The following is a 25,484-nucleotide window of genomic DNA, read 5'->3' on the forward strand; positions in this document are numbered from 1 at the left end:
ATGTGTCCAAAGGAGGGCGACTAAAATGGGGAAGGGTCTGGAAACCAGGAAGCCCTATGAGGAACTATTGAGGGAGCTGGGGAGGTTTAGTCTGGAGAAGAGAAGGTTAAGAGGTGATATGATAGCCCTGTTTAAATATTTGAAGGGATGTCATATTGAGGAGGGAGCAAGCTTGTTTTCTGCTGCTCCAGAGACTAGGACCCAGAGCAATGGATGCAAGCTCCAGGAACAGAGGAGGAACTTGTGACAGTAAGGGCTGTTTGACAGTGGAAGACGCTGCCTTGGAGTGTGATGGAGTCTCCTACTTTGGAGGTCTTTAAACAGAGGCTGGATGGCCATCTGTCAATGGGGATGCTTTGATTGTGAATTTCCGCGTGTCAAGAATACACAATCAAAGCTCTCCTGACAGTCCAGCCCCTGTTTAAAAACCTCCCAACAAAAAGACCATCCATCACTCCGAGGCGGCGGCATCTTCCACTGTCGAACAGCTCTTACTGTCAGGAAGTTCATCCTAATGTTGAGGTGGAATCTATAGTGATACCCAGAGACATGCTTTCCTTCCAAGAAATATGACTTGAATATGAGATAGATAGATAGATATGCACACACAAACATACACATGAGTATATGTATGGTACAGTATTTACCCTCCCGTTGTTTTGACTCTGATATAGATAAATATATTATGCATGCTTTGGGTGCGAAGTAGAAAGTAGAGTCTCCCTCTCCTTTCCCTCAAAAGCGTAAAAGCGGGGAGGGGACACGAGGTGTCTATACCCCCCCCCCTCCGGATATTTAGACTCAACCTGTTGGTACCCTGTTCTTTTCCCATTGTTCACAGAGATACTATTCAGTTCCTCCGTCTACAGTGGCCCCTCCACATTTGCTGGTGTTAGGGGTGAAGGACCCCCTGAATGTGGAAATACCACAAATAAAACAACACTATCCTTTTTACCCAAGAGAACACCTTTCTAGGAATCTCCTTGTCCTCCACTGCAACTCTGTGGTCAACATCTGCCAGAAGCTGGTCATAGAACCATGTTGGAGGACCTACAAACGCCCAGAGAAGTGTTCTTTAGGAACTTCTAGGTTCTCCAGCACAACTCTATGGTCAGCTTCTGGCAAAGATGAGCTGGAGGACCTAGAGATTCCTAGAGAAATATATTACTCAAAACCGCAAATAAACAAATCCACAAAAGTCAACGCCGCAACAGTGGAGGGCCAACGGTATAGTCTGTTTTCATGAGGACAGGACTCTTGGTGCCGGGTCAGACTGAAAGCCTCCTCAGCCCAATGTTCTGGTCACACAGTGGCCAAAAATTGCCTCAGTGGGATGCCAACAAATGGGACAAGTCTAAAATCACCCTCCTGGCGTGCTCCCTAGCAGCTGCTATGTTCCTGTGTACACTCAGATCACTTGTGACTTACAGTGGCCCTAAGGCAACTCTATTGCAGGCTTTTCTGGGCAAGATTTCAGAGACGTTTTGCCTTTGCCTTCCACTGAGGTTGGGACTATCTGACTTGCCCAAGGTCACCCTGTAGGTTTCTGTGACTGAGTGGATATTTTGAACCGTAATCTCATGGAATCCAAGGCCTAAATACCCTAAAGACACCAGATCCCGCCCTGGTTAGTACTTGGGTGGGAGGCCACCAACGGATACCAGGTGCTGTAGGCAATATTTCAGGGGAAGGAACTGGCAAAACCACTTCTGACTGAGGTACACTATGAAATGCATGGGCTTGGCATAAGTCAACAGGTGACTGGAAAGCACATACAAATCAAAAGCAAAACTGCTGAAGTCCTAGTCCAGTACCATACTGGAATTTTGTCAGCCCGCATACTGTGGCATATTGTCTCTAATTCTGGAAGTTAACATATAGCCTTCATGACTAGTGGCCACTGATAGCCTTTTCCTCCATGGATTTCTCCAACCCTCTTTTCAACATATTGCTGACCATCAAATGTTACAGTAGGTTCCTTGGTTTGACTATGCCCTGTGTGAAGAATTATGTTCTCTATCTCACGATATTCAGTTTTATTGGGTACATTTTAATAATAAGCATAAAAACCTACTTTAGCTCCCCTATTCAGAATAGGATAGGGGACTCTATCAAGAATGTCTGTCTGTTTGTCTGTATATTGAGAATAAGAACTTATTTTGTGAGCATTCCCTCCTGTCTTCATTGAGGGGAAGGGTCTGTATGGGTCACTGAGAAGTACCAACCCTTTCATCTTTCTTGGGGGTCGGCCACTCTCTGCATCTCTTTCTTTTCTCTTTCTCATTGGAACTCTTCCAATGAAGGTTGACAGACCTCTTTCCCCTACCTTTTTCATACCAAAAGGGTAGCTTAAATCTGCTGCTGGAGATATAGCTATAAATTCCTGTAGTTCAGCGTACAGAGGCATATCCTACACTTTATCATATGTGTAGAATAATACGAAGTAGAGATTGTTGTTTTTTGTCATGGTGCGAATAATGTAAACAGCGAAGTGAGAAGAAAAAAGGAACATAGTGAAGAAACTGAATTTTGTAAATCTGATCCTTCCCTTTCCTTTCTATGACTCATTCCCTCTCCCCATTAAAAACATTTTTGGAGGGTGTCTATTCCTTGTCTAAAATTGAGGAATGGTGTGGTTTAGGGGCGTTGTTCCCCCATCTTTCATTTTGGGAAGCAGGTGGTCTTCATCATTTGGGCTAGAAAGCTTATGTAGTTGGTTTGTGGAGGTTTTTCACCCCAGGAGAATGATTGGTCCTGACATTTGTATTTTGTACCAGGAGAGAGGTTTTCTTTTTCAGCTGGTTGGATGGAGTGGCAACAAGGTGTAATGTTTTTTCTCCCATGAACAAGAGTTTTCTTTATTCTTAGTTATTCCATGTACTTGTTTGGGACATTTTAGGATCATCATTTAGGGTGCTTCTACATTGTAGAAATAACGCAGCCTGGCAACATTTTAACTGTTACAGCTCCATCCCACAAAATCTTGGGATGTGTAGTTTGGTGAAGCACCAGCACTCTTTGCCGGGGAAGGCTACACACCTCATAAAACTACAAACCCCAGGATTCCATAGAACGGAGCTACGGGACTTAGAGTCAGACTGCATTATTTTTACAGTGTAGATGTCCCCTTTGAGTCCAAGGAACAGGAGCAGTGTCCACCTCACCTCTCTCTGTGGAGAGTTTTTGCTGAGAGAAATGGGGGGCTTGATTCCAGGTGAAATGGGTGCTATTTCTCACCCAGATTTGCCCAGAAGTCTTTGGAAGCTAGGTAATAAGGTGGAGGAACAACGTGGCAAGGAATATTTTTATTGCAGTATTATGGTGTAAAGGAGAAGTGGGTTACAGTAAGTTCCATGGTTTGTGGGTGTCTACCTCTGTGGACTGAGTTCTGCACTTTGAATCACTGGAACAGTGTGGAATAGATCTCAATTCTCCCCTGAAGATACTTTGGCCCTGGAAGTTAGATCCAGCATGGTATGGTAGTGATTTACTGACTTTCAATAGTAATTGCCCCAAGAGTATGGTGTCATCCATATATCTTAGACTGCTAATGTTTCTTCCTTCTGTCTTCACTCCTCCTCCTTCTGCTCTTTGTATATTTTTTGTGTACACGTTGAACAAACAGGGTGATAAAATGCAGCCTTGTCCAACTGGGAACCATTGTGTTTCTCTATATTCTGCTCTAACAGTAGCCTCTTCTCCTAAATACAGATTTCCCATCAGGACTATCAAATGCAGTGGCACTCCCATTTCTTTAAAGAAATGTTACATGGTTATCTCTGATGAAACCTAGATGAGATAGGAGACTTCTGGCATTCCCCTTCACTTTGACCCAATTGTTTACCTGCATCTCCTTGGAGAAGGATTCCTTGTTTCCTGTTGCTTCCTCAATCAAAGCGCATTGATTATTTATTTGGAAATCTCTAGGGGATATCTGAAGGGTGCAGCAATTCTGAGTCACTTTCTGGAGCGAGCCCAGTAGGAGGATGCCTGGGGCTGAGGGTGTGGCGCCTGGTTCCTAGGACAGGACCGGAAGAGAAGATTGCAAGCTGGAGGCTGCGTTATCAGCACCTGCTGCTGCTGCTGTAGGGCAGTTGTGGTTTGTGTGTGGTGGTAGGGAGTCAGCTTTTTGGAGCGGGGAGACTTTTCAGGGCATCGGAGATGTGGTCCTTATGCGGAGGGCATGCCCTGAACTGCTGACCCCACCATTCTTGGGCTGTTAAGACATACTTTGGCACCCAAAGGAAGAAGTGCTCCTCCATCACTCATCATAGGTCTCTGTCACTCTGCACAGTCATAGCGCTTTGATCTTACTTTAACTGCCATGGCCTCATCCTAGGGAATCCTGGGATTTGCAGGTTAAGAAGAGGTATTTAGACCTGTAGTGGGTGTGTTTGTGTATTGGTTGCTGAAGAGTGAGATCCTGGAGGTACTAGTGGATGTCGCATTGAGGCATCTTCATTGGCCACAGTGGGCTGACCACTGAACTAGGGAGGCTTCTGGTCTGGTCCAGCATGGCTCTTCTTCTTATTAGTCATCCGACTTCACTGGTAAAAAATGTGACCCACTGTCACTGATTCAGTTGCCTCACTTTCCCCAGATATTTCCTAGCATGACATGCCTTGGTTTATCATGGCTCAGCCCTGATGTCTTTGCTAAGAACTTTAGGTTGCACCCTGGTGAGTTAGAACCAGAATTGGAAAACCTTCCTCCCCCCTCCCTTTCCGTCTTTCTTTCTTTCTTTCTTTCTTTCTTTCTTTCTTTCTTTCTTTGTTTTCCTTTTTGGAGTACTGCTCCCAGAGATTTTTCATGGCACCCTTTGGTTGTCTGGGGGGATTCTGGGAATGGTATTCCAGAAAAAAAGTGAGTTTTTGATTTCTGGAGAAGATCCTCTCTAGTCGATCTCCAAGGATTACTTCCCTTCTGATGGCAGATGTGAATTTTGCTTTTGAAAGACTGCCTTGGTTCAGGGATTTTGGTTGTTGTAATACTAAGCGAACCTTTTAAAGCTTTGGTTAGGACCAAGTGAAATCTGGCACGTGGGTGTCTCCCACAAATGTCCAAAAGATGCTGGTCATCCTCTTTTTCTTTACCTATGATGCATGATTCTGTCCTATATGCATAACTCTTGCATTCAGTAGTTTCAAAGCTATGTTGGTTCCAAAACAGAGTTCTAAGTGTGGCTGATCCAAATGTATCACAGAGCTCTTGCTTCTTTCCCTCTGTAATGGATTTTCTTCTCCGACAAAAGGGGGGGGGGAGGCAGAAGAAACAAATGGATGACAACTCCTTCTTGCTAATGGTAAAAACCCATCAATGAGAGTTGGGATGAGTGTGTGATAGAAACATTGTGTGGAATTTAGCTTAAGTCTATGGATTGTCATTGCAGCTTGTTGCAGTCACTGCCCTAAGCCCATTTGTGTGAGATGTGAAATATTTAGTTATGTCTATCTTCATTTATTTCGTTTGTTTCTTTTTTTCCTTTTCTTTGTTTTTTTGCCTTATGGATAATATGCTATAGTTGTGTTAAATTACTAGAAAAAAGATTTTACTTCATATTAGGAAAAAAAGTATTGACTGTAAAATTTGGAGCAGAGTGCCTTGGAGGGTGAACACTCCTTTGGGGTTCTTCAAACTGAAGTTGGGTGATTTTCTTTGTGTAGTGTTCTATTTGTGTATTCCTGCATGACAGGTTGTCGTACTAGATGATCCTTGGGATTCCTCCCATAGCCCTTCTATTGCAAATCTTGGAGGTTTTCATAAGAGAAAAGGGACTGGGCAGCAAAAAACAGCCTTGGGAGGGCTCCGTTGTGTCCATTTCCCCATTACATCATGTTTCTCCAAGAATCTGGAATAATGTTAAAGTTGGTAGGATTTCTGAGCATATTCAGAGCACTCTTACTTTACCACTAAGCAACCTGTAGACAATTTCCACATAGTATGGATGAATCAAGGGAGGCCTTGGGTTGTTGTGGTGTCTTCTAGTTTGGCTTAAATTGATTGTAGGCTGCTTTTTATAATTTAAAGTAATGAAATCCACTCATCACCGCTGCTGTCCCTGCAAGGGGATGACGCTGACTGAAAGAACTGGCAGATCTTGCTTTGCATAGCCAGGGGGCTAGGCACAGAAACCTGGATAGTTCAACAAACTTGGCACAGATTATTTTGCCTCCAGAGGTGGGAGTGTGGGATTGAGGGGATGTTCTCTGCATGGCTGGGAATGAAGTTTTCAAGCAGCTTCTCAGGTGTCTCCTCTCTGTTGCATGGGACGCACATTTGAACAGGAGCTGGGAAGCAGCTTCTGAAACCCCCGTTGAAAGATCACCCCTGGAAGATCTCATTGCAGCGTGGTTGCTGTTTGGCAGCGGGGCTGATTTGGTTGGCTGGTGCCTCTGATATGCTTTGGTGAAATTATGCGTTGAAATGTATTGGCAGCAATCTCTGGAGGTCATTTGAAACGCGGCGCTGGAGGAGAGTTCTGTGAATACCATGGAGGAACAAATAGGCAAATAAAGAGGTCCAAGAGCAAATCAAGACTGAATTCTCTTTGGAAGCAAAGCTGACTAAAGTGAGGCTGTCGTACTTTTGACATGCCATGAGAAGACATAACTTCTTAGAGCGTTTAACATGCTTGCTAAAGCCTAACAAGAGTCTAATACCCTAAAGGCACCAGATCCTATCTGGTCTTGGAAGCTAATGAAGATCAGCCCTGGTTAGAACTTGGATGGGAGACTGCCAATGAATCCCAGGTCCTGTAGCCAATTTTCAGAGGAAGGAACTGGCCAAACCACCTCTGAGTCTTGCCTAAGAAAACCCTATGAAATCCATGCGGTCACTGTAAGTCGGTAGGTGACTTGAACGCATATACACAAAATAGGGAAGACAGTAGGGAAGAAGACAGTAGGGAAAGCAGACCACGTTGCAGATGGGTAAACTCCATCAAGGAAGCCAGGGCTGCCCTGAGATTTCAAGACCTGAGTAACAAGAGTGGCTTGGAGGCCACTCATTCATAGGGATGCCATAAGTCAAAGCTGACTTGACAGCAGTTAACAACAATAAGGCTCTGGAGGACTCCAAAGAGTGTGTTGGTGTGTGTCAGGGAGAGTTTCGTTATGGTGCCTTCCACATTTCATTGCTCCAGGTTGCTTGGATATTCTCCTTTTTTACAGAACCACAAACAGCAGAGGCCATTGAGAAAAGCAGTTTGGCTTTGCATGGTGGTATAGAAATTTGTGTGGATGTGGCTGGGGCAGCATGCTCTGGAAACAGGATTCAGAAGTGCTCCCCCCCATCTCCTGGTTGCGAAATCAGAACTTCCCCCTGCCTGATGTTGAATCCCATGAATGTGGAAATTTGTTTCTGTACTAAATCTGGTACAGGTATCCAGGATCTTTTTGTCAGATGTTCCCTGAGGCAGTGACGTGGCATAGCCTGTTTGGGGGTTGTTTCATGGCAAAGAGTGATGTGGCTATCTCAAAGGGGTGCTTTAGCCTTGACTTTCCTGGCCTGAGCAGGGATTTAGGTTAGATGGACTCCAGAGCACCCCACTACCTCTATGATTCTGTATTTACAAGTTAGACTGCATCTCCAAATAATGCTGTTTGACACCACTTTAATTGACGTGGCTCCATCGTATAGAACCTTAGGATTTGCAGTTTGTGAGCCACCAGCACTTTTTGGCAGAGAAGGCTAAGACCTTCTAGAACTAAAAATCCCAGGATTCTGTAGGATGGGGCTACAGCATTTAAAGTGGTGTTAATCTGCATTATTTGCACACTGTAGATGCACCCTTGGAGCCAGCGTGGCACAGTGGCTTGGGCGTTGGACTATGACTCTGGGTTTGAATCCCAGCTCAGCCATGGAAACGCACTGGGTGATCTTGGGCAAGTCACACTCTCTCAGCCTCAGGGGAAGGCAGTGGCAAACCTCCTCTGAACAAATCTTGCCAAGAAAACCCCATAATAGGGTCGCTATAAGTTGGAAACGACTTGAAGGCAAACAGCAACAAAGATGCACTTTTAGTTACTGTTGGGTTAGTTACGTGCAGTACACTATGTCCAGAGCTTGGAAAAGTTACTTTGGGGAGGATGAGTTAATAGCTTCCAGAATTTCTGACCATGGTGTCTGGAAGGAGTAACATTTCCAAGCGCTCTGTTGAGCACCGCATCTCTTGTCTCTCCTGAAGCCAAAATGAGCTAGGCAGCTGGATTGAAAAACTTATGAAAGACAAAGTTACATAGCCAAGATAGGAATTCTCTGCTTCGCCCCCTCCCCTCTGCATGCTTCCCTCTCCTTTGCCCCCTCCCAATCCCCCAGGGGTCTTTCATCTCCCTTCAGACCTCTCCCTCTTTCTCTTGCATCTCCCCCTTCCTGATGCACCACATATCTTCCAGAGTAGGCTCAGGTGGAATGGGAGATGACTCCGCACCCCTCCTTTTCCACTCCTTGCCTCTTGCTGTTCTTGATGGGCTGCTGTTGAGAGATGAGGCACTCCTTCTCGACTTGGGTGGAACGCACCACTCCGGGACCCCTCAATTCTCACCCAGCAGGCTTTGGAAGAAGGTGGCAGCGGCAGAAGAAGTGGCTTTCACTCCAGACCCGACCGCGGCCTGCTGTTTTGCGTCGCGTTCGAGAGGGCCTCATCTGTAGCGAAGGTTTGCCTTTGGTGGTGGGTTTTGTCTATAAGGGTTGGTGAGAGAAAAACAGCAGTCTCACAGCTGGGAGATACTGGGAATTGTAATCTCCCAAATATCACAAGTCAGGACTCTTATAGAAAAGACAGTAATGTTTGAGAAGGTTGAGACAGCAGCAGGAAAAGAGGAAGACCCCATCCCAGATGGATAGATTTCACCAAGGAAGCCACGGCTTTGAGTTTGCAAGGCCTGAGCAGGATAGTTGATAATAGTGACTTGGAGAGCCCTCATTCATAGGTCAAAGTCGACTTGGTGCCAATGAACAATAGATCCTCTGAAGTAACTTTTTAAACCTTTGGCCAGAGCAGCAGCACATTCTGCCCTAGATGGCCACACATAATTCGATGGTAACTAAATTTGGATTATAGAACCATAGAGGTGGAAGGAAACCTTGGTGATCATCTAGTGCAGTGATTCCCAAACTCTGGTTCTCCAGGTGTTTAGGACTTCATTTCCTAGCAGCCTCAGTCATCTTGGCTGATGGTCTGGGATTCTGGGAATTGAAGTCCAAAACATCTGGAAGGCCAAAGTTTGGGAATTACTGATCTAGTCTAACCCCTCCCTGTTCAAGGCTGGAGATCCAAAGCTGCAGGGTCCCCATGCGATGAACATCCCTTATGAGCCTGACTTAAAAGATCTTTCAGGTAGGTTTTGTCTCCATCCTGCTGCCATCACAGTTGTGTTTGATGAGGATGTCAAAAGAGCATTCTTGGTGTCTGCTCCCAAATTTTGGTATCCCTTCTCATGTGTGGCTCAATTGGCTCCCTGTCTGCTCTCTTTCCATTTTCAGGAAAAAACCCTTTTTATTTAGGTAGGACCTGAGCTCTTTATTCATGTGACAGAAAAGTCTTTTAGTGGGGTCTTCTATGATTTATCCTTTTAACTCCCTCCCCCCCATAATAAGATTTATTGCAAATAGCAGAAAAGAAACAACAATACAAAAAAGCAGTATAAAAAAGAAAACAGTAGAAACATGCATACGAAAGATAAATGACAACTAAATAACATCTTGCATATCTCAAATCTTCATATTCAACTCTATGTTATTAAAATACTATCTTCTTGAATTTTAGATTTATCACATTCAGATTTGTTCCTCTGTTTTAATGTGATTTTAAACAGATGTAAGGGAAAGAATATTTTCAGTAGAATTGTTAATTTAGTGTCAAATCTGTTTTGGCTTTGTTTTAATTTGTTGCAAACAACTTTGGGTCCCGTTCTGGGAGAATATAGGTATGAACTGGATAGGGAAATAACCAGTCAGTGTAGCTAATGTAGGCTTTAAATACCCTGAAGGCACCATATTCTTATCTGATCTTGGAAAATCAGTAGGATTAGCTCTAGTTAGTATTTGGATGGGAGTCCAGCCAAGAATAAATTGCTGTTGTTATATTTCTATTTATTTGCAAGCCTAGGTGGATCAATTTGTTGTTGTGTGTCTTCAAGTTGTTTCTGGCGTATAGCGGCCCTTTGGCCATAAGTCAAAAACCCAATCACAGACCTTATCACAGGATTTTCTTTGCAGCTTTCTTCAGAGGGGGTTTACTATTGCCATCCTCTGAGGCCAAGAGAATGTGACTTGCCCAGAGTCACTTAGTGGGTTTAATGGCCGAGCTAAGATTCGAATCCTGGTCTTCAGGGTCACAGTCCAACGCTCAAACCACACTACCACCCTGGCTCTCAGGTGAATAAATAGTTTTATCTTAACGTAGTTGGCTAGTATCTTTATCTATCAAAAAGTACGCTGCTTCCTATCTAGTAGTAACCATAATAGAAATAATAGTAATGTGGTGGGGAACATAAATCCTTTATTTGCATCAGCCAGAAACCTAGTATTTTAGTGAAGTGTAAAATTGCCATTTTTCAGTGTTCAAACACCATTATGGTTAAATGAAGTCTTCATAATATATAGTGCAAAACCTTGTGAAAGCCCTGTAAAATCAGGACTTGGAAAACCACGCTCCATCTTGTTCTAACAGCACACACTATGAATTTTGCAGACACTTCTTCTCACCATATTATTCTGGTCTGCTAAAAGAAAGGATGTATAAAAATCAGATGAATGCCCTGTCATAGATATGAAGAGATGGGAGCTCTGTTCCCTCCTCAGATTCCTATAGAAAGGCCAAATAGCAGCACAGGGTTGAGTGCAACCATCGCCACAAGGACAAACCTGACCTTGCAATGGGATTTTAAAAAAGAGAAAACAGCCCTCAAGCACATCAGATGGTCGTGTGTTCCATCTTCCTTGAGTGTGAAAGCTCTTCTATATTTAGGAATTACTAACTGTTGTAAATATAGAGGCCTAAATACACTAAAGACAACAGATTCTGACTGGTCTTGGAAGCTAAGCAGGATCAGCCCTGGTTAGTACTTGGATGGGAGACTGCCAATGAATCTCAGGTGCTGTACACTATATTTCAGAGGAAAGAACTGTCAAAATCATGTCTGATGATCCCTTGCCTAAGGACACCCTGTAAAATTCATGAAGCCGCCATAAGTCGACAGGAGACGTGAAAGCCCATACGCACACAAATGTTGTAAATAGAACATAAGTGAGTCAAAAAGCCTACAAGGGGAGAGTTTTCTTACAGCAGCTAAATCATTGTGCTGCTCAACACAACAAAGAGACTGCTTGGTTTAATCTCTTGCTTTGCTAGAACCTAAAATTCCACAACTGTTAGGAGAGAAACCAAAATGGCAGAGTGACTGCCTTCATCCAGCTGCACTTATGAGAATCATCAAGAACTGAAGAGAAGCACATAGTGTGATTATATAGTGGCTGTTTAAGTATTCAAAGACCTCTGTGTAGACATCAAAAACACTGTGTCAGCATGAATATGGTCCAGGACAGCAGGATTCCCCAATTTGTTGCTGCTCTACCAAGGAGGTGTGGTGGACTGTTGTTGTTGTGTGCACTTTCAAGTCATTGCTGACTTATGGTGACCCTATCACAGGGTTTTCTTGCCAAGTTTCTTCAGGGGGGTTTGGCATTGCCATCCTCTGGTCATAGAATAATAGAGTTGGAAGAGACCACAAGGGCCATCCAGTCCAACCCTCTGCCATGCAGGAACTCCCATTATATCTTCAGGTTGATTGAGGGAGATGGGAGATCTGATCATCAGGTTGCATAGCAAGAGTGATTTAGTAGAAGAGCACTAGACTGGGGAGATCCAGGACCAAGTCCTCACCGAGCCATGAAACCATTGTCTACCTTTGGGTGGGTCATTTTCTCTTTCTCAGCCTGACTTACCTCACAAGGCTGTCGTTGTGATGACAGAGCAGAAAGAGAGCTGTGGGTGTACCTCTGTGAGTGCCTTGAGAGAAAAAAGGGTGCTACAGGAGTGTTAACTAATAAGATTAATAATAATATGTTTAGAGAGTAAAGGAGGAGGACTTTGAACCAAATGAGAAAAGTAGGTGGGGGGAAGACTTTTGCATTTAGGACTTTTTCACTGGGATAAAGAGATGACTTTGTGTTTTGGGGGTGTATGATAGAGTTTTCCCATAATGTGCCTAGATAGAGAATCCTTCCACCATCAGCCTGGAGCTGGGATTCTTCCAGTGCAGTGTGTTAAAAGGGGACACCCTATGTGCATCTAAAGTAGCCCTGCAGTGTTGTTGGATTACAACTCCCAGCATTGGTTACTACTGGTGATGCCCGCTAAGACTGCTTGAAATGACAGTTCAGCAACATCTGGAAGGCCACATGATGTCGATGGTTTTTCAAAAGAAGATTTGAGAAATTTGTGGTGAGGGAGAAGAGGAGAGGGAAGCAATGGCTTATGATACCATTTTGCAAAAATGGATAACTTCAGAAAGTCTAACTAGTCCTTCCTTCCAACTTCTGTGAGTAGCTCATGCCACTTGACCCAGGTGGGCAAAGTCTAGCGTGTGGGCATCATGCAGTCCCTTGGGTCAAAACACTTTGGGGAGCCCTGGTGGCACAGTAGTTAAATGCCTGTACTGCAGCTACTCACTTACAAACCACAAGGTTGTGAGTTAAATACCAGCCAGGGACTCTGGGTTGACTCAGCCTGGCAGCCTTCTATATGTTGCTTAAATGAGTGCCCAGCTTGTTGGGGGCAATTAGCTTACCCTTTGTAAACTGCTTAGTACATCGGTAAGTGGTATAGAACTATACTTGCTATTGCTATTTGAGGGGGGAGGGAATAATCCCCCCCCCAAATGCTCTGTGGAGGATGTGGGGGCTTTTTTGCCATCTTTCCCCTGGGTCATTTTCAGCCCAGGAGAGGCCATTTTCTAAAACAGGAAGTAACATTTGGTCACTTCTGTTGCTAAAAGCATCTCTTCTTGGCCTAAGATGGGCCACGATGCCCCCAAAACATGGTGAAAATGCTCCCTTAGACCCTACTGAGGGTGTTTTGGGGTATTTAAAATGCTTTTAATGTATTGAGCTAGCATTGCGTAGTAGTTTGAATGTTGGGCTGCGATTCTGTAGACCAGGGTTCGAATTCCTGCTGTTCCATGGGACTCACTGGATGACCTTATCGCATGCTCTCAGCCTCAGGGGAAGGTAATAACAAACCTCTGAATAAATCTTGTCAAGAAACCCCCATGATAATTTCTCCTTAGGGATGCCACACGTCAGGATGACTTGAAGGCACACTTACAATGACAATAATGTTTTCTTGCGTGTGAGTAATGCAGACTCCTAGCTTGTCATAGTTACCCACCCCCTGCTCTTGGTAATTGATGTTGGGCCTCTCTAAATCCCCATCCTTGCCTCTGTTTCTTGCATGAAAAGGGAGAAAAAGCGTAGGTGTTCCGGGCATTGACCCTTGTGGCCTGCAAACACTCCTGTGTGGCATGAATCGACTTGCTCTTGCAGTGACTCGGTTGTGTGTTGTGTGAGGGGGAGAGAAGAGACCGAAAACACTGAGTTTACATAGCAGTCCTGCCAGTGAAAGGCACAGGGAGAACGTGAACTGTGAAACACCATGGTGAAGCTAAATGCACAGAAACAGGCTTTGGGCATTGAATCAGCTGGGTGGCAATAAAAGTTTTGAGTGCTGTGCCTTGGATAGAGTTCATGTTCTGAGACTTTTTAACATCTGATATTATTGGCTTTTGCATCAAATAGGTGAGGTAGGCATCTTGGATTTATGGTGTCGATAAATGGTGGTTGTTCCTAGCGGCAGCAGTTCATGTCTGTCCTCTTAGGATATTCTTGGGCTTTTCTGTAAATGGTGACGCGTTTGCTGAGCACAAACCATTTGTGTCAGCTCTCTGAGGTTCTGGGAGGGTGCCTGTTTCTTAGGATGGGCAGAAAAGAATGCAACCTGGTGGTAAATTATGTGCTTTCCTTTCAAAGAGGTCCTAGTTCCCCACATTGACAGTGCAAAAGATTTCATTTAGCAAAGATGTGAAGGACAGCTGTTCAGCTCAGGTTGCACTGGGTTGGGAAGACAAATGGTATACTTATTTTTAAAATAATTTAAAGTACAGGTTGAGTCTGATGGTTCATTGTACACAAACTTTGTTTCATGCACATGTCTGAGATTAACTGAAGGCATCTGATGAAGTAGACTGCATCTGCAAAAGTTTATGCTACAAATTTCTATCTCCCAGTTAGCCTTAAAAGTGGTAGAAGGAGACAGATTTGCAACTATCTGGTGTCCCTTTATTAGTCATGCCATATGAAAAGCATCACAGTTTGTACCTCTTGAGGGTCAAAAAGATGTCTAGATCAACCCTTTCTGATTACCCTATGTCACTGCATTTGGAGATCTATGTATTTGTAAATGCTGGGTTAAAATATGGGCAATGCAATGGGTTTGTTTCCATGGTTCTCAGGCAGGAAGAATTTGGTTCTGCATTCCGTTCTGCCGCTCGCTCTGTGGCAGAGGGAGAAGTTTTGAGGAGGAAGTTGGAGCTGTGCAAAAAAGACATTCTGCTTTCCGAGGAATTCATGACCAAACAGTTCGTATTCCAGGGTGGGGGCAGGCTCACTTGGCATTGTCTCTATTCCGTTTTTCAGTGGAGTTCCGTGTTTAATTCAGCATTCATCTTCCAGCATCTGTGGTTAAAATTTTAAATAAGGCTGGGGAAATGCGTAGCCCACAAGATGCAATTGAACTAAACTCTCATCATTCCATAGGGATGATGGGAGTAGCAATCTGGAGGACCACACTGCCTATACACTCCCCGCTCTCTACATACACTGGCAACAGCTCTTCGGAAGTGGCTTCAGGGATCCAACTTCTGAAATAACAGGTTCAAGATTTCAGAAAATTGGCCCCTAGAGATTGTCTACCAACCCTTGTGTAAACCAGTGTTGCTTGTAGTTGTGGTCCATGGACCAGTACTAGTCCAGGAGTCATTGGCTGCTAGTCCACATAAATTTTCCAGAAAAGAAGCATTATATCCAGTGGGCACAAATATGATGCTGGTCCCTGGCACATTAGGGAGAAAAGACCTGCCAGTCTCTGGGATGGTGTAAAACTGGTGTAGACAATACAGAGTTTCATGGACCAGTGGATTGATTCAGTATAGGACAACTTCTTATCTACGGTACACACCTAGCCTAGCACTGTCTGCTGTGATTGACTGGGTCTCCAGCTGAGAAGAATCACATGCTACCAAGGGCTTTTTAAAAACTGGAAACATTGCTAAAATATTGCTTGAAGGTATTCTGCCATCTACCCTGATCATGACTTTTGAAACCCAAGGCTTAGTGTTAGGTCACTTCCTTCCAGCCTTGGCCGCACATCTGCAGAGTGGAAGAAGTTACTGTGCTTTCTGTAAGTCCAGGTGTGTAGGAAGCTGAGGGGCGAGACTCAGTTCAACTTTTTTATCTTAATACCAAGTCCAAAGTTTGCCATCAGCCCTAAAATAGGGGAAGAAGAAAGTGGCAGCAGCTGTTCCCAAGAGAAACCACTTCCTCAAATTGGAAAGCTCTACGCACCTTTTCAAGGGTTTCTGCCAAACTGAGATAAATGAGTCGGGTGCACTTTGGGTGGATAGAGGAGAGAGCTGCTACGAACAATGGCTTCTTTAGCCCAATATCCTGTTTTCAAGGGTGGCCAGCCTGATGGCATCTGGAATATAATCCTATCCTTGTAATTCTGCATCAGACTTGGAAGTTACAAGTGGACTGTTACTTAACATGGAAGTTCTGTCCTCTTTCCTGAGCTCACACATAATAGGCTGCCTTACATTATTTTTCCTAAAAAAACAGAAGCCTGATCCTCAGCATTCTTAGAAACAAGAATATGGGAAGTTGCCTTGTACCAAGTTAGACTCTCGGCCCATCTGTAGCTCTGTATCAGCTTGCTGTATCTAGCCTTTCACAGTCTAGAACCCACTTGATGTTAGACATTACCCCCATCATCCCCAGCCTGCCAGGCTATTAGAAGGTGCTGAGATGGGAGCTGGTCTTTGCTGTCTGTCGGTGAAGGTAAAGTCTTCACAGGTATTGTGTCTTTAGTGCTACAAAATGGTAGGTACTACACATTTATTAGGCCCAAATACTCTGAAGGCACCAGATCCCATCTGATCTTTGACACCAAGCATGGTCAACCCTGGTTAATAGTTAGATGAGAGATTGCCAAGGAATACAAGTTTCTGTAGGCTATATTTCAGACAAGGAATTGGCAAGGCCACCTCTGAGTGTTCCTTGCTAAGAAAACCATGTGAAATTCATTGGGTTGCCATAAATTGACAGGCAACTTGAAGGCATTTACACACACATGCATTTCTTATATATGGATCATTGACGGTGTAGATTTTCTAAAAATTGACTGTCCAGGATGGCAGACAGGGTCTTCTCCAGCCCATCCTAAAGATGATGGGAGTTAAATCTGGGACCCCCTACATACCAAGCCTGTGAACATCTCGACCCTTCCCTAAGTTGTGGTTAAATTCCTTCAGAATGCCCTTAACTGCACTAGAGGGGTTCTTAGGAAATTATAGGCAGGGATTCATCAGCAGATAAATTTTGCCGGAGGAAAGTTCCTCTTTTTTTCTGGAGCAGTCTCTGTGCTCATCTGTCAACAGCTAGCCAAAAGCTTATCGATGCAGATAATTAAATGCTGCCTCTTCAGGAGCGGCTCTCGTGTGGGCCATTAAATGTGGGTTGGGTAATAAGATACTGCCGGAAGGCAGACAGTTTAAGAACTGTGGCCTGGAGCCTAGGAAAGTTACTTTTTTTGGACTGTAACAGCTTCAGCCGGCGTGGCCACTAGGGGATCCTCCCAAGTTGTGGTTCAAGCAAGTAACTTTTTCAGACTCCCTTGCTGCCTCCTTCAGCAGAATAAATGAAGCACAGTACGTATGAGATGATACACCAGAGAACCTGGCAGAACTTAGCTGAGTTGGCAGGTGTGCTGAGTGTGTCCTGTCTAGTGGGATCCCTGTGCTTTGTGTGGAGCTTGGAAAGAGGTGTGTGGGGGTTGTGTTTTCAGGTTTAATTATGGCAGCTGCGAAGCATTTAAGAATGGCTTGCATGTTGTTGTTAACTGCCACCAAGTTAACCTCAACTTATGTGAGAGACCTCCAAGTCCCCCTATCTTCAGCCACCCTGCTCAGATCTTGCAAACTCAGGGCCATGGTTTCCTTGATTGAGTCTTTCCATCTGGAATCTGATCTTACTCTTTTTCTGCTGCCTTCTACCTTACTAAGATTTTGTCTTTTGTCTTACATATCAGTTAAAAGTGACAAGACATTCCTTGTCCTCGGGCTAACAGTCTTGAAAGAAGCACAGCACAAAAGGAAACCGTGATCGGTTGGGAAGAGGAAAACAAATCAAAACATCCCTTTGGCATCACTTCTTGTTGCAGTGAAGTCTGCTAGCCTAGTGCAAGGATGAGTAGCTGCATGAGGGCTAGGGACCAGTTTCCCTCCCAGACCCACCCCATGGCTTCCCTGCCCCTCCAACAAGCTGGAATTTCCTTCACATTTCCTTCACAGGAAATGATTTTGTGTCATTTCCTGTCACCATTTTAAGAAGTATTGTGAGGAAAAAAAGGTATTTCAGGGTAGTGCATTGGATGCTTGTGACACTGGGATGGGGGGTATTTTTGTGTGTTGAGGAGGTTCTTGGGTGCAAAAATGGCCCCAAACCATGCTGCAAACTTTTAAATAATTTGGATAATATGGAGGCTACAACAGTAGGGCCCAGGTGCTGCCCGTGGCCCACCAACTGCACTATGCCCACTCTTGGCCTAGTGGAATGGCTGCTAGGTGGTACCTATATGTGTGAGTATTGTGTGCCCTGAAGTTGCTTTCAACTCATGGCAACCCTAAGTCAAACCTATCATTGGGTTTTCTTGGAAAGACTGTTCAGAGAGGGTTTCCCATGGCCTTTCTCTAAGACGGAGAGATGGAGACTGGCCCAGGGTTGCTCAATATTGAGTGGTGATTTGAACCCTGCCTCCCAGAGTCCTAGTCCAATTCTCAACTGACTGCACCACACTGGCTCTGAAGATTTATTCGGAGCTGGTTTGCTACTGTCTTCCTCTGAGGCTATGAGAGGCTCTTTCCCAAGGTCCCCTGTGGGTTTCCGTGGTTGAGTGAGGATTTGAACCCTGGACTCCTAGAGTCCTTGCCCAACATTCCAACCACAATACCATGCTGGATCTGGTGACAGATGAGGGAGAGGCCAAGCCTGGCTTCTTGTTGGTGGGAAATCAGATTGTGTCCCGGCTTGCTTGACACAAGTTGTCCATTGTTTTGCAGGATAGAGATTTACCTTGGAAGGCTCATTCCCTCTTGTTGGAAACTCCCTTTATAAGTCGTAAACAAGTCTATCCCAGAAGGGAAGTGAGGCTAGAATCCTTGAATCCGTTCAAGTAGGTAAGAGTTCCCTGTGTATAAAGTAACAAACAGGGAGACAGTAGAATGTCCAGTTATACGCCATCATATTCTAAACTTCTGTGGTTGTACCTTGTTCTTTCAAGACGCTATACGCCATCCCAGAGTTTTCACCCCTTATTTCCTCTGTCTTGGTCAAGTGCTTTCAGAAGCAGCATCTCTCCCCATTTGTCACAAGCCAGCCCAAAGTTTATCAATGAGGATAATTAAACCTAGCCGCATTAAAAGTTGCCTTGTCGGGTAATTGGATATTGCCCCAGAGGAGTTGTATTTCGGTGTTTGGCGTTTTGCAAGGAAGCCTCGGTTAGTGGTTAGAACGCTGGGTCAGCAGAGTTTTTATTTTCCGGCCTGCCAAGCGACTCTCAGGTTCTTCTACAGTGAAATTTCCCGTCACAGTTTGGGAAATGTTTGCAGATCTATTTGGAGCCAGTGTGATTGAGGATGGGAGTCTCTCCAGATTTGATACTATGATAGGTTCTCCGTAAGGTTGCTGTAAGTCAGAAATGACTTGGAAGGCACGCAACAACAAAAATTCACTTTAGGGTAACCATAAGTCAGAAATGACTTGAAAACATACAACAATGTAATAATAATACTAAACTTTATTTATATCCCACTTTTTCCTTGAGACTGGGAGGTAAGGTGGCTTACATATTAAAAAGATAACAGTGATGAATGTACAGTCAACTTTAAAACTGAATTAAACTATGAACCATATGAAAACGTATTGGTGGAGGGTGTGTGTTAGAGGATGGTATTAAGAGAGATGTGGAGTCTGTATCAACTCATACAACTGTTGGAAGCTGTACTGTATTCTTAGATTGTGAGAGAATTTGTCTTTAAGCCATCAAACCTAGTGAACTCTGTGAAACTGAAAGAAAGATAGTTCTTTAGAGTTTAAGAAAATCTGATGTGTTGTAACAACCAGTGAGCAAAGCTAGTCACTTGGGAAGATATTGGTAAGAGTGTAATAAATTGCATAGATTTAACTTGACTTGATGAATTATCCTCCTGAAAAACTGTCCATTTCTGTGCACCACAATTTTAACAAGGATATTGTCAAACTGGAATGTGACCAAGATAGTACAGGTAAAAGGGCTGGAAAGCAAGCTCTGGAACAGCTTTGGGAGTGGGGTTGTTTAGCCTGAAGATAAAAAGATTGAGAAGTGATAGCATAGCTATCTTTAATGTTTTTAATTTATTGTTTCTGGAAGCCACTTTGGGTCCCACTCTGGGAGAAAGGTGGCATATAAATGCAATAAAATAAGTGAATACTGTCTAATGTTAAAGAAACCTTAGCTTGTAAATTAATAATGTCACCATAGTTTATAAAGTATTGCTAAGGAAGTTTGTTTTCTGCAGCTCCTGAGAGTAGAACATGAATTCAAATTACAAGAAAGCAGATTCCACCTAAACATGAGGCAGAACTTCTTGAATGTAAGAACAGTTCAACAGTGGATGCGACTGGTGGGCTCTCTTTTTTGGAGATCCTTAAACAAAAGGTGAATGGTCATCTTGTGGGATTGTTCAGTTGTGTATCCCTGCACTGCAGAGGGTTAGACTAGTTGGCCCTTGGGGTCCCTTCAAACTTTTATAATTCTTGCTTAAACAGATTGCAGCACATTCCAGCTTTCCTTAGTGCAGAATTTAGGTTGCCTTGGTCCTGAGATTCCTAGATCTGCTCCCATATGTCTTGCATGGTTTTGTTTGTATCTTGAGGACTAGGAGAGGTCCAGATTTATTTTTTTTAAATCCAGAATTTAGCTACCTTGTCTACCTACACATCTAGGTCTCTCCTTGAGCTGATCAAAATTTCGTAAGCAGAAGAGACTGTTTAGGAAACAGATCACACTCAAATGAGATCTGACTGTTCCAGGAGTTGTGGCCACAAGATAATGCAAAAGAGGTTGGGGAAGTTCGTTCTCTCTCTCTCTCTCTCTCTCTCTCTCTCTCTCTCTCTCTCATTCTTCCCCCTATTGATTTTATACTCGTCATAATAAGTTACCCTTCGTAAAACCGTAAGTAAGAGAAGCTCCGTAACGGCAGCTCTTACGGGAATCGCTGGCTTTCTCTTTCCTAGCAAAAGCTGTTAGAAACTTGGGAAAAGGCGGGAGCAGCACCTCCCATTAAAAGTAGATCTCTTGGGGTTTCGAAAGATAATATCGGGGAGGGAGAAACAAGAATTTTCAATGCTGGGATTGATATGGGGCTTGTGTTTCTAACTAGTTAAGCTTTTGGCCAGCTATGGGCTTCTGGGAAACCCACAGATATGGGACGGAAAGGGAACACTGCACTTTTTTTCTGTATTGTCATTACGGTGTTTCTTCCTTTTTTCTACTTTAAAGTAGACTGCTCCTGAATTGGATATTCTGTTGAACCATCCTGGAAAAACACTACTATAGACTTGACCTCTAGGAATTTCTCAAATGCTTCCTGTTTTAAAAAATGCTGTCTAAACCAGTGGGCACTGTCACCTTTTCTGGCAATGAGTTCCACAAGTCAAGGAATATGTGGTGGGATTAATTTATTTGAGCCATTCCTGGAGCCAGCATGGCATAGTAGTTTGAGTGTTGGACTATAACTTTGGAGACCAGGGTTCGAGAATGGTCCATTCCTGTCACCAGGGGCCTCCCAGGATTTCTGAGAGGTCTACAACTCTCATGGATCATGTTGACCTGGACACTGTTGGACTTGGAGTTGTTTTCTCCAATGTCTGCAAGATTTATATTTTCTAGGACTAGTTCTTTTGTATAGTTAAGTGTGTGTGCACACACAAAACAGCAGGACAGGCTGATTGAACACAATGAGGCAAACAACCCATTCAGAGCAACTGCTTTTGAATGGTTCGTGCTACAAGGTGAAATTTATTGCCATTTTAGAGTTTGCACGTTTACAGAAATGCTGAATCAATTACTAAATAGCAGTGTGCAAAATGTCTCCAAAGACAGCGAAAAGAAAATTCAGAGCACTGGGTCATACCTGTGCTCTGGGGCTTTGGGCTGACATGATGGATGAATATAATGCTGGGGCAAAGTGGCTGATCCAGTTTCTTGTGTTCTCCTCTGGATGCAACCCGAGAAAAGCAGGATGATGGTTTAGATTTGGGAAGCAACTGCATTGAGAGGGCAGGGCCAATTTCCCCCCTTCACCCTCCCAACTAACAGTGTTCCCAAATACCCCTGTCTTCATCCGAGTCCTTCCCAAAATGGCCACTGGAAATTATGTCACATCACTTCCTCCCATCATTTTGAGAAGGGCTCTGATGGGGCTGTTTGAAGGTGCTGGAAGAAGCTTTCTCTGTGGGGCTTGGAGTGTTTTGCATGTTTCTGAGCTATAGTTCTGGGCAAAAAAGTCCAAATATTGTACTGAAACATTTAAAACATTGAGGGGGGTGGTTTAAGGAAAAGTGGGGAGGGATTCATAGCTGCATACGGACCACAGGCCAGATTTAGATCGACTTCTGGATTAATTTTGCAAAGTGTGATTTAAGATAACTTTTGATAACAAAATAGCTGGATAGGTGGCCTAAATATCCGAAAGGCACCAGATCCCATCCAATCGCAGAAGCTAAGCAGAGTCAGCCTGGTTAGTACTTGGATGGGAGATTGCCAACGGTCCCAGGTGCTGTAGGCTGTATTTCAGAGGAAGGAACCTGCTGGCTCAAAATCTTCCTGGCCTAAGAAAATCATATGAAATTATGGAGTGCTCAGAAGTCGACTTGAACGCACAGGCAACTTGTAGGCACATACACACATACACAGATGGAAATGTGTGGTTTAGGCTGGAAAAGATAAAGAGCTGATATGATAGCCATTTTCAAATACCTGAAAGAAGGTCATATAGAAGACGGAGCAAGCTTGTGTTCTGCTGCTCCAGATGCTAGAATATGAACCAATGTATCCAGATTTTAAAAGAGATTAAACCCAAACATTAGGAAGAACCTACTGATGGTAAGAGTTCTTTCACAATGGAATAGACTACCTTGGAAAGTAGCAGATCTTTAGAGATTTTTGGGTGGCTATCTTGCAAGAATGATTAAATAGTGAATTCCTGCACTGATCAGTGATTGGAATGTATAGCCCCCAAATGTATGATTTTTGTGAAAATGGAGCCTCCATGCAGAGGGGCAGTCTGCCTCAGAGTACTAAATGCCCAGGAGGGGAAGCATAAGACGATACTGCTGCCCTCAGGTTCTTGGGCAGATGGTTGGCTGCTGATAGAAATAAAAGGCTTGTGTTTCCCCAGCAGCCAAGGAGATGAAAATCTTGGCATTTTGATGACTAACAGACCCTGTCATTTATTTTGGGTGAATTGCAAAATAGAATTTAAAATAGAATTGCAAAATACAATTTAAATTTCAATGCAAATGGAAATTATTCCTGCTTGATTTAGTGTGGGGAGTGGAGTTTTCTGCAATAACAGCCTTCCCAATAAACTAGGATTTTCTGGAACAGATGGATAAAGTTCTGGAGTTTCTTATGTTACAATGAGATGCTGCCTCAGTATGTGGAGTACCGCAAACTGGAGCCAAGAGCCAGAAGGGTTGTTCAGACCCTCTTTCTGGTTCTCAATCATAGTGAGACAGAACGATCATGCTCCCCGAGTCTGGGAACATCCTGCCTGTCTTTAAAAAGCCCAGATTGACACTTTTAAAACAGCTAGTATTTTATTGGAGTTTTACAGCATCATAAAAAAGAGACAACTCTGCTCGTAAAGGACAAGAGCTGGTCGCTTGTCTTAAAGCAAGTGGAAAATTTACAGCTTTTCCCATTCCTTAAATCAGGAGTGGGCAAAACTTGTAGCCTTTTGGATGTTCTTGGACAGTGATTTCCATTGGCCCCAGCTAGTAGCAGATGAGTGAGGGATGCTGGGAGGTGTAGTCGCACCTTTTGTCCTTGCCTCTTTCTTGTAAACTCTAGGATAGCCATTTTGTGCAGTGAACAAAGGCTGTGTCGAAGTTATGTAATGAGAAAAATGTTATAGGGCATTCTGGGTTGATGTGGGGTTATTCGGGTCTTGACCTTTTGTCAGACTGTGTAAACTAGACTCATAGAACCAAAGAGTTGGAAGGGATCCCCAAGGGCACATCGTCCAGCCCCTTGAACACTCTCAGCACTTTCCCGCAAGTGAAAATAGCATACTTAAATTAAAAAATATTTGTCCTCTTTATCCAAGGTGACGTACATGGTCCTCCCCACCCCAGTTTTGATTTTCCCAGCAGCTTTGTGTGCTAGGTTTGGCCGCAAAATGGAAATGCTAGGCAGAATTTTTTCAGGAACATCTAGTAAAATCAAACCTTTCTTAAACTAAGGTTTGGAGTATGTAGCTGACCAGATGTTGGTCTTCAGTTTCCATCTAGTTTAAGCAGACAAGCTGGTGGTTAAGGATGATGGGAGATGCAGTCCAAATATGCCTGGAAGTCCACACTTAGCCCACAAAAGCCACTTTGTGGGACAGAGACTGTACTGTAGTCCTATATGAATTTAATCTCTGATCTTCAGAGCAGGGCCTTTTCTTAGTCCTGCCATCATCACAGGCATGTTTGGTGAGGTCATGGAGACAGGTTTTTAGACTTCAGCTTCCAGAATTTGTGACTGCTGGTGATGCTGGCTAGGACTTTTGGAGGACCAAAATGTGGGAACTACTGAACTAAAACATTCTCAACCGCTTTGTGAAGGTCCAGAGAAAGAGACCCTACCACCTCTCTAGGTCATTGGTTCCATTGCTGAACCATTCCCACTGTCGAGATTCCTTGTAATGCTCAGTCGAAATCGATTCTAATGTTTAATTGATACAGTCCTGTTTTCTCCTCTAGTTACTCTGGATTTGTCTTTTGTTGGCCCCAGAAGCCATTACCAGAAGTGAAGGATGATGCGAGTTGTGGCTGAACCATGTCAAGGGGGGAGTTTGGGTTTGAGAGTGCTCTACTTGGACTATTTTTAAAGCCTTGAATGGAATTGTGTTGATTAGTGGAGAAGGTTTGTTGTCACATGCCTGATTTTGGGTAGCTTTGCGGATTTTGCCTTCCACCCCTCTATCCACCCGCTCATGACTTTCCCCCAGAAGGAAAAGATCCAAATGAGGGCAAGGCTTGTCTCCTTGCAAAATCAGCTTTGTCCCTTCCCAAAGGTATGCCAAATATTTTAATTCAAGCCACAAAAAGAGGAGGAGGAAGTGGTGGATATGGTGACAACTCATTGGCTTGTGAAACTAATTGTCCTCAGGGTGGGATCTTGGCTTCTGGAGTAGCCCTTTCCCCAGTCTAGGTTTGTTGGACTACAACTCTCATCACCATTGACCACTAGCAATACTGGTTGGGGGGGATGGAGGGTTGTGTAATTGACTAAAAGAACTCAGATTATTATATTTCTTAGTCCTTTGTACTAGTTGAATAGAAGTGGTCAGGAGTCACAGAGACTGACCATATGAGACCGAATCTAAACCTGTGTGACCAGATGGTAGATCAGGCTCTACTAGTATAGTGGTTCTCAAACTCCCATAACATCTGTAGGACCAGATATTTGCAACCTCATATCCCATAATCCCTGAACATTGACCATGCTGGCTAGGGCTTCTGGGAGTTGAAGTCACAAACATCTTAGATGACCAGAGCTTGATAACCACTGTATAGATCCCAGGCTGCATTTTTCTCCAATGGATTGGATTGAATAGTGGATTTGGGTGTGGAAGGACAACAAGCTCACTTCTGGAAGTAAAACAAGTTATCTGGGTTGAGCAGAAGCTCAGAGACACTCTTAGAAACATGTAGGAAACTGCTTTATCTGGCATTGGACCATTTCTTCATCTACCCCAGTGTTGTCAACTCTTGCAGGAAGCTGTAGAATTCCAGGGTTTCAGGTAAGGCTCTTTCTTAGTCCTACTTGGATAATTCCTGGGAATAACCGGTGGTCTCCCATCCAAGTATTTATGATTCCCTTGGTCCTTCATTCTAAGGAA

At 43.9% G+C, this 25,484-nt stretch overlaps 1 protein-coding gene across 12 annotated transcripts in view; it reads left to right on the forward strand.

Annotated features, from left to right (window-relative positions):
• Positions 1 to 25,484, forward strand: part of SBNO2 (strawberry notch homolog 2) — a 109,889-nt gene that overhangs the window by 14,555 nt on the left and 69,850 nt on the right. For 6 of the 12 annotated variants that reach the window (XM_089535758.1, XM_089535769.1, XM_089535764.1 and 3 more), the window contains 2 exons: positions 18,393 to 18,509; positions 19,890 to 20,029. The exons of 2 other annotated variants lie outside the window; for them this stretch is intronic. The gene's annotated coding sequence lies outside the window, so the exon portion shown is untranslated. The remainder of the gene's footprint in view (positions 1 to 18,392; positions 18,510 to 19,889; positions 20,030 to 25,484) is intronic. 4 more of the 12 variants (XM_089535760.1, XM_089535763.1, XM_089535767.1 and 1 more) reach the window with 4 other exon arrangements.

This window comes from Sceloporus occidentalis, unplaced genomic scaffold (genome assembly GCF_023333645.1).
Source record: "Sceloporus occidentalis isolate IW3139 unplaced genomic scaffold, rSceOcc1.0.p SCAF_8, whole genome shotgun sequence".
Lineage (NCBI taxonomy): Eukaryota > Metazoa > Chordata > Lepidosauria > Squamata > Phrynosomatidae > Sceloporus > Sceloporus occidentalis.